General features: G+C 39.1%; 1 long non-coding RNA gene across 5 annotated transcripts in view; it reads right to left on the reverse strand.

The window, feature by feature from the left end:
• Nucleotides 1–14,025: 14,025 nt before the first annotated feature.
• LOC141781829 (uncharacterized) overlaps nucleotides 14,026–15,989 on the reverse strand; it is a 132,126-nt gene continuing 130,162 nt past the window's right edge. For all 5 annotated transcript variants that reach the window (XR_012596954.1, XR_012596955.1, XR_012596957.1 and 2 more), the window contains one exon: nucleotides 14,026–15,138. This is a non-coding gene — a long non-coding RNA (uncharacterized LOC141781829). The remainder of the gene's footprint in view (nucleotides 15,139–15,989) is intronic.

Genomic DNA, 15,989 nt, shown 5'->3' on the forward strand with positions numbered 1-15,989 from the left:
ATAGACTTAGCAGGTTACAGACATAGGAATAGTCACACTAAATACAATTAAAGGCACTTGTTAGGAAAAAGGCTATAATAGACTTATTGACACTTTTCCCAAAATGTCTGTCTCTAGCTGGCTACAAGCACAGAACGCAAACCAGAACAACATGTGAGTGAAGAACAATAAAGCTAATTCACTGATTTTACAATCATGTACAATGTACAAGCCTCACATGAGCAGATCAGGTCCCAGAATTAAAAAAATACATCATGAAACTGATGATCAGCAGTAAAGTGCTGTTTTTTTAAGAATGCATTAGTTAAAAAACCTATGAGCGTAATTTAACAGGTTTGCTTTTGTATTAACAGTAAAGCACTGTTTTTAGCAATAACAGGTTAATACTGTTGAAATCCTGCTGTAAATTAACAGCAATTGTTTACAGTGTGTCCACTCTGGTTTTCCTCCAAGAGATTTCCCCATCTCCTCATTCTGGAGCGCAGAAACAGATGATTTAGAGGGAAATACAGTGCTGGTGTATATTTAAACTTAGAGGCTGACCATCCATTTACTCTTTTTTCTACTGTTTATAGTGAGGAAAGGCAAAACTGAATGTTGTCTTTACATGTTTAGTGCCAAAATATCACAATTGCAATGACCGGTTTTGGTCTTTTATGGTGGCGTTTTTAGCCCAAATCAGACTCTTTCCATTTCCTCTAAGAAAAACCCCCAGTTTGGCTTGTAATTAAGGCCTAAGTAAAGAAAAGTATAGGTCTGAACCACATCCACTCTCACTGCAAAGACATAACCCTACACCAAATGCATGCTGTATAGCTGCTAGTTTGTACAAAACAGAATACATTTTGCACCTCATCTTGTATTTTTATAGCAGTTCTATTACTTATCTTCATTGTTCTCTTGGTGCTGCAGCAAGTGACATGTGTCAGTGGTTGAGATGCAACACTTGATTGGAAGCATCTGGAAATAAAAGACATTTAAAGTGACACTAAAAAATAATGTTCACTCATTTTCATTCAGAGACCACAGTCGTTGACCACAGTCCTCCAGAGTCTTCTGTCCTAGGCTTTCCTCTCCAGTTGTTTCCATGTCAGCCCGCTCTGCTTGATGTCCGTGTCAAGGTCCCTCCGCCAAGTGCTCTTGGGCCGGCCTGTCCTTCTTTCGCCTTGTGGGTTCCATCTAAGGGCCTGCCTGGTGATGCTGGTACTTGTTTTTTGGAGTGTGTGGCCAATCCATCCCCATCTCCTTCTCCTGATCTCTTCTTCCACAGGTGTTTGACCTGTTCTCTGCCAGAGATCATTGTTGCTGATGATATCTGGCCAGTGGATGTTTAACATCCGCCTCAGGCAGTTGTTTATGAATGTTTGTACTTTTGTTATTGTGGACTTGGTTGTCCTCCTTGTCTCTGAACCATAGAGGAGTATTGGTTTGATGTTGGAGTTGAAGAGTCTGAGCTTTGTCTGCCAGCTGATTTTCTTTGGAGCTCCAGATGTTCTTAAGTTGTATGAATAAAGCCGTTGCCTTGCCGATTCTGGCTCTGACATCTGCATCAAAAAATAATGTAAGAACAATTAAAAGTCTCCCAGAACGCTCTCAACTGTGATCCAACTTCATGCACTTCCAGACCGACTGCCTCAACCTAAATAAATATATATATTTTTTAAATCACCACTTGACCACATACTCTTTTACTCTCAAAACCTCCAACAGGAGAGGATGTCAGTTGTTTATCTACACCATCACGTTAAGAATAGACACATACTCGTCTACTGTATGGATGCAGTTTATATCAGTCACATGCAGGTTCTACAGATGTAGAATAGATATTTCTTGGATGACGAGAGCAGCAAACAGGCCTGAAGTATCCTGTGTTCCTGCCGATGTCAGCAGATAATAACAGCTGCAGGATAGAGAGTGATGGCTCATGTGATTTCAGCTATGGTGAGCTGAACTTGCCAAGATGGGCTTTAAGCCTATGTTCAGTCTGTCTCTCTATGGTACCTTGTCCGTCTGTTTGTCTGCAAAGGTCACTACAATTTACTCTGTAATTACATTCTCTGTATGCGAAATCATTGCAGTCCTCCTGCCCACTACACAGAGCGTTCCCTTCACTCTGAATGAACCGGAGTGCAAATCATTCCCGGCACCGCCAGCTTGAACCGTGTACTTTACTTCCATCCAGATGATTCTTTATTAAAGACCTTTTTATTACATTTTAAACAAACCAGTAAAGTCATACAAACGTCGGTCAACATTCATAGTCAAATACACATACGTCAGGCATTAGGGAAGTTGATTCATAAGCCCTAACAGAGGTTTAAAGATGTGGTTGAAACACATGCTGCATGTGGTGTTCACATGTGCAACTGATGCTGACCCACTGACCTGAACATCCAGCAGCCAGCTGATCTGAAGATGATCATGATCTGAATTATAAACCGTTTACTTACTGAGGTTTATAGCAACAGCAACAACAACAACAACAACAACAACCTTTATTGTGCACAAATGTGGAAAATTGCCTTTGGCTTCACATGCTGGTTAAAACTCATCATAGTAAATCACAATACATACAATAAATAGCACAACATGCACAGTACAAATAGTAAAGTTATTGTATTTGGTATGAAAGACTTTTTGTAAATGTTCTTGGCTGCAGATGAACGGGATCAGACACAATTTATCGGGCTTTTAGTTTCGCCTGTGTTTTATACGTATATACATCACAGTTGTTTTTGCTCTTTTCCAATAATCCTACTGGCCACGTTTGTAATTCTGGATGGTTTATTTTTGTTCTTAGCCCCCAGGTGCCCATACCATGTACACATGTTAAAAGTTTTCAACAAGACTTTTATGGACTGTCTCTAAGATGTTCTTGAATCTAATTTCCTGATTAGACACAGTACATGTGCTGCATTGCTTTTTTTAAAATGTGTTCTGTGTTGGCTGTAGTATACTTTTTTTTTTTGATGATGATCATTCAAACATGATCTCTGTTCCTCAGTAGGTCACAGGGCGTGATAATTGTGGCATATTCTGCAGATCAAATCTCTGTCTCTACAGCAGCCTTCTTTTTTTCATCCAATAGGAATATCTGTTTGTCATTAACCTGACAATGAACAGAAACATTTATGGATTGTTTTACAGTTTTTCATGACTGCTTAAGCACGATTTTAACAGTCACACATGCAGATCTCTTGCAAAATGAAACACTTTGTTGAAAACAATAATTTTATTAAAACCCAATTATGTCACCGTATATGGCACACACATGGTTCATAGGCTCCGAACCAGTTTGTAACTAGTTTGAACCAGTTTTAACACTGCTGTGCACTCTGTACTTTTCTAATGATATCATCTGGATTTGACTTTTTCAGAGGTTTTGTTAGAGTAGCTAAAGTACAAGAATATGTTGACCAAACACTGTTGTACTGCATACTGAAAATATTTATTTCGCTCCATATTGTAAAAATCTGTCAGTACATCCATTCATTTTCAAAGGATGCATTTTGCATGGAAAATCAGAATAGAACTTATTGTAAACACAGCAAAAACACAGCAAAAACATTTGTGGAGACAAAAAAGAAAACATGAATTACAGTTTTTTTCAATTGCTAATGCACGTTTTTGAAAACGGGTCTCTCGCTGCTACTGTATGTTGGCTTCCATTGCTGTTGTAAACAGGTTCTCACCTGTGGTCTTTTTATGGTGCCTCTATCCTGATTTATGAGTCGACAATCGAGCAATTAGGTGTTCTTCCAGGTGGTGCGTGTATTGGCCAACTGGTCCATGTGGCATTTTGCATGGCAGTGTTTTTCAAATGGCAAACAAGTGACTTTATATCCGATTCCTGTGTCTTATGTAGAGAACTGTGTGCAGTGTGGTGCAAAAAGTGCTACTTACAGCTGGAAAGAAATGAAAAGAAACTGCAGATGGTGGTGAGACCATTCTAGGAAGATCTTGAAAAACAAACAACAAAGTTTGAACTCCTTGGGAAAACAGTTTGTTGTGTTTATGTATTTTTACTTATTCAAAAACGGTATGCTATGAAAATGTAAGCATGTATGCAAGAACATTTAGGCTTTTTCTGCACCACCCGTCTTCTGTTAAAATCAATCACTAAGTCTGACATCCCACACAACCCATCTGTGTCTCACATGTTCTGTTCAAAGGCTTTCTTTGTGAGTGTAATGAGAAGGTCGTGATAATTCTCATATGTCCCATAAAACAGTTAGTGGGGTGTTAGAGGCAGACTGTTACATCTCAAATGATTAATCAATTTTAGATCAGTCAGGGATCAGAGGATGTGGCAACACCTTGGAGTTTCATCCCGCCCTATTTTGGCCCAAAATGTCTATTCGTCATTAACTTGACACAGTTGCAGACACAAGAGGACATATGGGGTCACTGTTTCTGTGTTTTTGAGGTCTCTGCTCATGTCGTTCATCACTTCAAGCTTCAACCTGCTCAGAGTTTATTTTTGAGATATATATCAACTCAGCGACAGACCAACCTGGTGGAAATACGAGACACGGTGTCTCACTCCACAGTGACATCCTGACCCTAATGACTTTCTGTTGACGCAGCACGTCCAGTCTAGGGCTGCATTCATGAACACAACAACCTTTGACCTTGACCTTTGAACTCTCCTTCTGTTTCATCAGCCCGCTGACACATCAGTGAGAGGATAACCTGTCACTCGTTATACACATACACGTTTACATGACGCACGAGTGCGCACAGACAAATCCGTCTACATTTTAAAGGGATAGTTTGGGTGTTTTGAAGTGTGGTTGTATGAGGTTCTTATCCATAGTCGGTGTATTATTATAGGAGATGACGGTCGGCACGCCGCCAGGTTGGAGAAGCAGACAGGAGTTACCGTAAGGGAGCAAAGCAATGTACTGCTGTGGACGGGGCCGGCAGCAAAATGTATTTTAGACACCTAAAAGAAAGGCTCACCTAAAAAAAATCAATATCTGATCGGGCGAGATGTTTGTAATTTTATCTTGCTAATTTAATGGTCTTCCTCCAAAGAACGAGAGCCGCTCAGCCGCTGCTCTGCAGGCAGCGAGAGACAGCGGGGGAAAAACAACGTGCAGAGCGACCTATTTTCACATCTAACTTTATTTTGACCAAACCCGAGTTGGTGATTGTTGGAGAGACTAACCAAGACAGTTTTAGTGAGTTTTATTTTGTTTGTCCAGTTTGAATGAAATGTGTTTTACAATGCTCTGCCGCTAGAACAGCTGATCTCCCAGCTGATCTCCCAGCTGAAACTACGGTAGCAGAGATTGGGGCGCCACGCCGTGCACAGACACACACACACCTACACAATATTTCGGCAATCGGCAGTTGTTTGGCTGATGATGGCCGGTTGGAAAATTTGAACATATCGCCCGACCCTAATCCGTACCCCATACAACCCCACTTCAAAACACCCGAACTATGCCTTTAATAGGAACAGGACGTAGAAGACAGATTGCATCCACAGAAATTAGGCGTATAGGAAGAAAATGTGACCAAAGCTATGCAGACAAAACAATTATTGAAATGCTGATTACAGAGATTAAGAAGTGCCCTTTAATTGGTATATTCCTCACAAGATCGCCCAACATGCTCCAGAAGCAGACCCGTTGACCATATCCACCCACTAAGGTTTTGGCTAGAAGCACATGAAAGAGAGGACCTGGTTTAAATAAAAGGGCAGCGCTTGTATATGACAGAAACAACTTAATGATTCTCATATGTCATCAATTAGTGGAGCTTAGCAGAATTATAAAAAAAGCTATTCAACAGAGCAACATGCAGAGGTTGATAAAAGTCAGACACCTTTTTAACTCCCTGATCTTTTGTCTCATGCTGTCACTTTCTAACGCCCTTTCTCTCACATTCACTCCATTGTTCTTTCCAAGGTTGTTTCCTCCTACTACTGTTTTCACTCCCTCAGACCATGACTTCACATGTAAAGAAAACACAGAGCAGCTGTGAAAGTAGGTGAGCGTGCATGCATGTGTGTGTGTGTTGGTGGTTCCTGGGTGTGGAGCTTAATCCCAACCACAAGTGTTTTGCTGAGAGCAGAGACCCCCGTCCACTCGTGTTGTGAACACCTTGTGCAAACAGCACAAAATGAAAACCTGCTGGGAAGTAAAGAACTGATTTATTGTGCTTGTTTTATATTCTAACACTTTATATTGGGCAACAGAGAGAGAGAGAGAGAGAGAGATGAGGCCGCAAGCAAGGAGAATTAAAGCCTTAACACGAAAAACAGCAAAGATTACTGATACTTAGTATTTTACTTCAAAGATTAGTCTGTTAGCTGACCATCAGACTGCATTACCATTTGTTTTCTCTTTAAAGTTAGTATTTGAATCACTTAAAATATTAGAAATGTGTACGATTGTGTGATTCAGAAGTCTGGAACTAGGCTGTGTATTTTTCATGCTGCATCCTGCACACTGCGTGCTGATAATCTGTTTGACAGCGTGGTTTAGAATTTGCTTTAACGCCACTAATTTCTTTAACACATTAACACAACTTGTGATTTTTAGGTTGTAGCAGACTCAGTTTTAAAGCTAGAGTGAAGATACTGGTATCATCTGAAAATAGAAAAACCTAAGGAATCCATTGGTGCCAACCAGGAGTCTAAATAACGCTCCAAACTTACGCTAAATTTTGGGGAGGAAAAACTGGCATGGCCATTTTCAAAGGGGTCCCTTGACCTCTGACCTCCATATATGTGAATGAAAATGTGTTCTATGGGTACCCACGAGTCTCCCCTTTACAGACATGCCCACTTTATGAGAATCACATGCAGTTTGGGGCAAGTCATAGTCAAGTCAGCACACTGACACACTGACAGCTGTTGTTGCCTGTTGGGCTGCAGTTTGCCATGTTATGATTTGAGCATATGTTTTATGCTAAATGCAGTACCTGTGAAGGTTTCTGGACAATATCTGTCATTGTTTTGTGTTGTTAATTGATTTCCAATAATAAATATATACATACATTTGCATAAAGCAGCACATTTGTCCACTCCCATGTTAATGATTAATAGCGATTAAGTATTTTAATTGATTGGCAGCCCATACAACTAAGACACAAACTTCCCATTTCAAAGTCAAAACGTACCCTTTTTAAGGTATCCAATGTACATGGATGAAATTAGGAGGGAAAAGTATTTATAATATTAGAAACGTGGCATTTAAAAACTTTAAGAGCACATAAAAATACTGTCCGCACAGAGAAAATGCATTAAATTCATTCTCAGGAACAGGATCTTCACCATTCAGAAAAGCCTTCAGCCCAACATGGCAGACAAACCCACCCATTGAGACATGTGAACAGATTCTTCAGTAACATTTGCTCAGCTAAGTAGCCTCTAAGTGTGTAAACCCACTGATGCCTATAGGGTGAGCTTATTAGGATGATTACGTTCATGTGTAAACCAGGCTTGGGCCGATGACCTCCTGGCCGTGACTCGATTTCCCCCGAGTGCTGCAGCGTGAGGCTGAAGCCATTCCTCATGTCAATAGGGATCCTTTCATAGCGGTGAAACATCATAGAGGACCTGTGGTGTAGCGGGACAGAGTATGAGTCAATCCCCACATGGAGCTGCCCAGGCCGTGGCTTCCCAGCTAATGACCCTAACATGTGGAGCTCGCACATCGTACTTGTTCTATTTGCTCTGTGGAGCATAGCAGATATATTGTATATTGTTGTTTGCTGACCTCCATTGGTTTAACTTCTCACTTTGCTACAGTGATGTGCAAGTGCACTCCAGGACCTTGTGACATCACTGTTGGGGGGGCAACACTTGGGAGTTACAGGTGCAACAAACAAAGCCCACCTCTGACCCAGACCCAGCAGTGATGCTAGGCAGAGGTGAAACAGACTTGAAACTTCAACCAGACAGGACGGTGAAACATAAATGTTAAATCTGGTGTTAAGGGGCTTTAAGCTGGTACTTTGAATGGCAAGCAATCACACACCAAAAAGATTTGCATCTTGACTCTTGTAGTTCTGTCTTGGAGACTCGTCACTCGACTTGGACTTGTCTTCAAGGAACTGAAACTTGTTCTGACCAGCCCAGTCACACTAAATTGCGCATGAATGAGAAGGTAATTCCTAAGTAGTTTTGCATGCAAACGCCTTTCTTGCTTTTGTTTGTTTGTATGCCATGTAGTCTGTTGCATTGACTGCAATGTAAACGCATCAGCGTAAATGTGTTACGCTTGGAGCTAGTGACGTAGAATAAGAAGTGAGAGACTGCTTATGGTGGATGGGTCCAACAAACACAGGGCTTATAACCAGGAGACCGTTGTTCATGTTCCAAAGTGTTGTTGAGTTTTTTTGAAATGATGTTTGTGACGTGTTTTTTAGTGACGTTTATAACATGTTTTCTGTACTTCTGTTACGTTGTTTCCGTAAATATTTTACTTAATTTATGTTCTTATTTTAAGCCCAACCATGACGTTTTTCCTCAACCTAAGTGAGTGGTTTTGTCGCTTAAACCTTACTGCGACTATTACCATAGTTTTGTTGCATGGCGTAGAAGTGACACATGAAAAGGGGAAGGTAGACTCAGAGCCTTCAGGTGGATGCTGGGGTGGAGGTTGGGTTTTAATAAAATGCTATATGAGCAGAAGCAGTAGCAGCAAGCGACAGCATAGCTTTCAGGTGAGTGGTGTGGTAGCAGAGCAAGAGTGAGCAGAGCACTGACGGCTTAAGTACAGCGCCATTATCAACAGGGTGCGTTGTATCTGTGTTGCAGTGAGAGGAGCCATCTGAGGACTTGAGTTGGCTGCCTGAACTAGCTCGCAGGCTTTGCTTCATTGCAGTAAAAAGTACGATATTTCCCTCTGGAGTATAAGACTAAAGTAGCATAAAATGAAAATAGTACCTGGAATTTGTACATTGACAGTACAAAAGTGAATACTAAGACCGTCATTGTAGCTTTATAAATGACTCAAACTGGTAATTATTACACTCAAAGCTGATCGACTTTTGGCTCCAAATCAATATCTGACAGCAGAGGGAACACTGACCAGAGTGTACTATAATTCAGTTAAGCGGTGAGTGATGTGTGGAGTTGTGGCCACTCGTGGCCAACTTAGCAAAAGCCAACTGCAATGAGCCGCATCCCCGAACTCAGCGGGACAAAGCACATTCCTGCATTGCATTAGTGTTGTATGAAGAAGTTGGAAAGAATGTTGCCTGACTTATCTCGAGTACAGGAGTGATGCACTGAGACCACACTGTATCCCAAATCAATCCCATGTGCAGTTTTGTTGCTGGTATGCTAATAGTTTTAGTGCTGTGAAACGCCGGGAATGTGCGAATGAAGCTGTGGAACAATAACAAAGAGATCTTGGAGGAAAAAGGAAGATATTAGCTGTGTTTAAAAAGTTGTATTTGATGCAATAGTTACTTTACAAACTGAAAATTCCCCTTGTTATTCACCGCTGAATAGTTTTATTAGAAGTTAGGCTACCTCCAAAAAATGGTGATCTTAAGATATTTTGACTTTAATGATTCCCATGTGGAAAGTGAGTCATCCCAGCGGTGAAGAGCACCAGGATACAGCAAACAAAATAGAGCATAAACATAAATCTACACAGAAAAAAGAGTTTGAATAACCATACATAGCTGCAGGAATCTACGGGGACGAAGAAAAAGGAATGCAGAATATGTAAGAAGAAAAAACTGTGCAACAAATATGAAATATATGCAGCATTAAATATGTATCTGCCATATGTGCCGTTTCTGTACTCAGGAGTCTTGTTGTTAGTTATACTGCAGTACAGATTGGATAATGACTTGCAGACATCCATGTTGAGAGAGCACAGGGACTATTAACCTTGAATACAAGCCACACACACACACATGCAGCTCAACGTTTCTAAATCCAAACGCACATATCAAAATAGAAATCCCATGCCTAGCGGAAGGAAATAGCAGATATATAATCGAGCACAGATGAGGATGATAAAGAAATCTGGCTACGTTGCAGAGGAAAGAGATCCAGAGACGACAATCAGATCCAGGCTGGATGGGGGATGTTTTTCTTGGATTTTAAGGTTGATTTTGCTTGATAGGCATCTTTTAATAAGCCTGTAAACATGTTAGGCGTCTAAGCTTGTGGATAATTAGGCCTATAATTGAGGAGGAAATGTCCCTCTTCCTAAATTTTATTTAATAATTCCTCGTTGTTTAGATAAATTACTGTGTCCGCTTGTTTAAAAGATAAAATATCTTTATTCCTTTCCGCATCTAATCCAATTTTTTTTTTTGTAATAACAAGCAATTTTGATTTCCTAAGTTTTCCAGCACCATAATGTGCTCCCATTAACTCCGAGAAACTCACAATATCTTAGGATTCCTGATTCGCAGTAGGCCTAATGCCTGCACAGTTATTGTGCAATATGTTGGTCAACTCTTGGACTCTTGAATAAATGGGTTTAAGGTTAAATCACTGTGTAGCCTACTTATATGCATCAGGGATGGAGTTTAAAAGTGTTACTGAGTAGGCCTACAGGTCAAGGATCCAGGCAACTCATATGGGGGTTAATGCGTTGTATTATAGAGACAGGATTAGGATATGGTGGAGGTTTTTTTCTTCTTTGAAACCAATTCAACAAGTCGTTATATAGAATAAAGACAATACTATTTCAAGAACAAAAAAGTTGTGATATTACGAGAATAAAGTCATAACTTTACAAGGAAAAAAGTCGTAATATTACGAGAATAAAATAATTTTATTTAGTTTATTTTACTTTACAAGGAAAAAAGTAATTTCCTCCTAAAAAATATTATTTTTATAATAATAAATTACTACTTTATAATATTATGACTTCATTCTCATAATATTACGACTTTTTTTATCGTAAACCTATGACTTTATTGGTGCTTGTATCACTATTTGCATGATTTTTCCATTATCTGCTCCTCTAATATTGATAAGTGACAAAATTACCAAACCAAACTACAATAACAAACTGTTTTTATGCACCCTTGTAGCTCAGGTAGTATCTTTGCATTGCATCTCTATCTCTGCACCCACCCCCTCTCTCAACCTCTGCTTTGTACCAATAGACACATCATCATGTATAGGCTACCATACAACACTAGGCCTCTATATCATATTGCACAATCCCCCTCTGGCCAAAGTGCTCTACTTCTGTGCTGGCCTTAGCTCCAAGCCAGTAAGGATGGATGAGTCATCTCACAGTCTGTGTCTGTCTATGCTGTGGTTTTTGTTGAGTGGGAAAGGGGGTAGAAAAACTGCAGCGTGGGTCATGGTCAACCAAGCGGATAGAAAACCTCCCTGAACAGAGAGGGCTGTGGGTCAGAGGACAAGGTCTCCCTAAAATAAAGTAAGTGTGAGAGAAATACCAAGCTCACAGTTAAAGCAGTATGTCAAAACACGCTGCAAGTTTACTGTGAGAGGCAGAAAAGCCCTCAACCGGAGGAGTGAGTGAGCCATGTGTTGGAAGCAGCGTCTGGCTTTCTACCAGAGAATTTATAGGGAGAGCTTTGGGTTGTGACTGAAAAAAGATAAGAAACCTTCATATTGAACAAGTTAGACATCCACAATGATAATCCCCCCCGTCAGTCAACATGCTGGTAAAGTTCACTAACTCCCACACACATATGCAAACTCCTCTCTGTGGCTTGAGGCTGAAAGCAAGAGGTTAAGAATATAGATTTTTTTTTACTTTAAAGCGAGTTTCAAGTTGTCAAGATGAAAAGTTATCAACCTATCAGAGACTTCCTTTAATGTATTTTAAATAAATTAATACAAATTAACATTCCCAGTGTTGGAAGTTAACTTCAGAAAAACTCAATTTGGGCGTCGTATCCGATATTTACGTCATAACATTTTATATTCTACAAGTAATGTGCCGTTTTCTCATTGTGAAGAGGAGCGCTAATGAAAAGCAATCTGCATTAAAGGGAAATATCAGATTTCTTTCTTATTTTGTACTTTATAAATCATTCCTATTATTTATGATAACTACATTTGGCAAAATCAATAAAATGAAGTTCAACAAGGCAAAGTAAAGTAGAAAGAAGTTAACTTTTGTTATGTAAACCATTTTTTCAGAAGAGAAACCTTAAATGGATGCACTCAAAATGCCCTTTTTAAGTATCTATCACAGCGTTGCCAGATGTACGATAATCATCATATTTGTATGATAATTTTGCCCTCTGTACGATGAATGATCAATAATGCCAAAAGTGCCATAATGTACAATAATTTAACCATTTTGTGACGCCTCCAACGTTCCCATTTGACAATGCTGATCTATTGCAATGAAAAGCTATATAGTAGGTCAACACCAGGAAGGAAGCACTTTAACTCTGCAAAATCTAATAAGAGTCAGGCCAGGTAATTACTTTATTAGCTTACGTTTCCTCTTCCAATTAAGTGGTTAAGATGATGTTATTAGATAAGGTGCTTGTCTACAACTTGTGTCGCTTTCCCTGCTGGAGTCCATTCGAGTGATGTAACTGCTTCCTCAGGACTCAGAAATTAAGATGTTGGAAAAATAAAATGACAAAAATAAGAATGAGATCTTTCAACCATGACCACCATCATTCCCTAACCTTATCCAAGTCATTATATCAACCCAAACTGTGATCTTCCCCTAACCAAGTCATTTTAATTAATTTGTTTTTGCCTAAACCAAACCAAACCTTCACCAGAGCCGTATCGGATCAGAAAACTGTTTTGTGTATCAGTCTTGGACTAGTTTGTCACAAGGGTTGTCAGAGAAACGTCACTTAACTTCTCTCAGTTTCTATTTTGGCCGAACCGCAGCAGGCCAGCCCTATAAACGCTAAAGTCTGTCACTGAGTGACACGATTGGTTGGTCGAGTGTTGGCGTTTCCTCATTGGTCGTTACTCTTTTAAAATGAAAAGGCGGCGGGAATAGTCCTTTATGCAAATGAGCCCATCCAGCGCGACGCGTCCGGCTCACAAAACTTGGACCAAGCTGTCAAAGTAGACAATCTAGTTCTAAAATGAAACCAGATTCAGCAGTGGCGTCGCTTATTTCTCGTTTAAAATGTTTTCAGAAGTAGATTTTGGTGGATTGTTTAGAAGGAATAACAGAAAGTTTAGGTCAGGTGCATTCCACGATTGCCAGTTGAGTGGAGCAGCGGGTCCCCTCGCTTCCTCGCTGGACATGACCACTCACAGACCGACCGTAAACGGTCCAGACATATATACTCGGTTTGGACCGTGTCTTGATTTAATGTATTTTATGTTCTTTTAAAGTACTTCTGTCTTTCTTTCTTTCTCACGTAAAGAGGATTTGTAGCTTTACCGGTGGCTCTGAATAATAGCCTCTCTGTTATCTGGAGAAGCTCTTGACTGTATCTCCTCACACCACACCTGTTTCTGTGCTGGCCTCCATGGGAGTAGAAACAGATATGTTTTCAGTAAAGAATTATTTTTTTAAATCCAAAAATTCTCTTGAAAGGAGGCTATCACAACCACAAACCTCCCAGTGATGTTGCAGCTTACAGAGACTGACGGTTGGGAGGGAGCACGGGACTGTGCAGATCTGTCTTTGACCAGTTATGTTATGGTGCATGAATATGTATGACCATGCATGTTTTTTGACACACCGGTAGATAAACGCTCCCAGCCATGCGTGATATTTTCATATACTGTACAGACACATTTTGAGCAAACATCATTTTATACTAGTGACGTGCGACCCTGATGTTTTCAATCAGCATGTGAAGGGAACGTAGTACAGTGTGTGGGTAGGTCTATAGTGTTTGAATAGTGCATTCCACAGTCAGGCTTTAGAATAACATTCCCTTCATGCACAGCTACTGGTACAAATAACTCCAAGTGCCCCATCAGCTAATGATCCAGGCCTTTAGGCGCTCATACTGTACCTGTGCAGTCACACGAGTTCAGTATAATCAATGTGTGTCCATTCTGTATGTGCATTGTATAGGTCTGGACATGCACAGACAACAGAAGGTAAATGCTAACACACTAAACTGTTGAACTATTCACTCAGTTTATTCATTATCAGGACACAGGCAGCTCATTCTTTAGTATGATACATGGTTTAGGATTTACAGCTGGGTACACTTTATTCCCTCTTTGGCATGTACAGTAATGTGTTCATGTTTAACATTAAAATGTTGTATTTCTGAGGAGGATTTATTAGCTTTCAAAATGCAGAAAATGCCCTTCATGTACAAAAAAACAAAGAACAAAACAGCTTTTCTACATAAAACATAAAACAGCCATGTCGTGTCGACATAAAATGACTGTAAATCAAAATATTTAAACATGCAAAATTAATCTTTTTTGGAAGAAAAGCAAATGTCTGAACTTAGTTGGACTAACTCCAAACAACATGCTGGAGACTGATTTTATATTTATGGCCTGAGACAAGAATGGGCTTTTTTAAGAGCATACCATTTGTGAAGTATAGATGATACGATTTAGTTGATAATGTGATTAATTTTTAGCTCCAACATGTGTAGTGTCTAAGGTTGTCAATCAATTCAAATAGTTAATCGCGATTAATCACAAATCAATTGCACATTTTTTTTTATCCGTTTTAAAATGTACCTTAAAGGGAGATTTGTCAAGTATTTCATATTCTTATCAACATGGGAGTGGGCAAATATTCTTTTTTAATGCAAATGTATGTATATATTTATTATTGGAAATCAATTAACAACACAAAACAATGACAGATATTGTCCAGAAACCCTCACAGGTACTGCATTTAGCATAAAAATATGGTCAAATCATAACATGGCAAACTGCAGCCCAACAGGCAACAACCATAAAATGTCAAGAAATATCATAGTATAGAACATTTTTCCTGTGAAACCCTCAATAATATGCTGACTCACAAAATTGGCATCATCAAAACTTTGAGAAATCCTGTCGGGAGTAGTTGTTGTAGTATTAGGCACACATGCATGTGAATTTGATGCAAATTCTTATGTTGTCCTTCTCTTCTTTTCTTCCCAGATGAGTGCAGAGTTCCTGACCAAAACTGAGGATGAACGAGTTTTCTTCATTCACGTCATCCACGCTTTTGTCTTCTTCTACTGTATGAATGTACTCAGAGGGATCATTCAGGGGGATGTCTGCTGCATTCTCAATTCGAAAAATCATTGAAATGTGTCTATCTCTCGAGAACAACGAGACACTGGTAACCAACCACGCCACCGATGCCATGCACACTTAGAACTATTCTCTTCAGGTATATAACTTCTTCATTTTGGGTGTTAGAACTCAAAATTTACTGCAGGTTGACGTCATAATTGTGCAAAAGAATTACATATTTTAATAGATCTTCAAGATATTCCATTGGCCTGATTTTCTCTCCAAACTTGACTTTTTTTTCATGAAAGTTTTCGACATACTATGACTTTTTTTGGTAAAATTTTCCGACATATTATACTATGACTTTTTTTCATGGTCTTTCGAACGACTAATTATGACTTTATTCGCTGAACTTTTTCGACATACTATACGATGACTTTTTTTGGTGAAATTTTTCAAAATGCTATACAATGACTTTTTTTCCATGAAATTTTTCGACATTCTCTACTATGACTTTTTTTCAAGAAATTTTTCGACATTCTCTACTATGACTTTTTTCATGAAATTTTAAGACATTTTTTTGAAACATGAAACAAAGTCTTAGTATGGAATGTCAAATTTCACTTAAAGTCATAGTATAGTATATCGAAAGATTTCACCAAAAAAAAGTATTAGTATAGTATGTCAAAAAATACTTTGACATTTTTAGGTGATATTTTTTGACATATTATACTATAACTTTTATTCATGAAATTTTTCGACATATTATACTATGACTTTTATTCATGAAATTTTTCGACATATACTATGACTTTTTTTCTTGAAATTTTTCGACTTATACTATGACATTTTTTCTTGAAATTTTTCGACATATATGACTTTTTCTTGAAATTTT

This window comes from Sebastes fasciatus, chromosome 14 (genome assembly GCF_043250625.1).
Source record: "Sebastes fasciatus isolate fSebFas1 chromosome 14, fSebFas1.pri, whole genome shotgun sequence".
In the NCBI taxonomy this organism is placed as follows: domain Eukaryota; kingdom Metazoa; phylum Chordata; class Actinopteri; order Perciformes; family Sebastidae; genus Sebastes; species Sebastes fasciatus.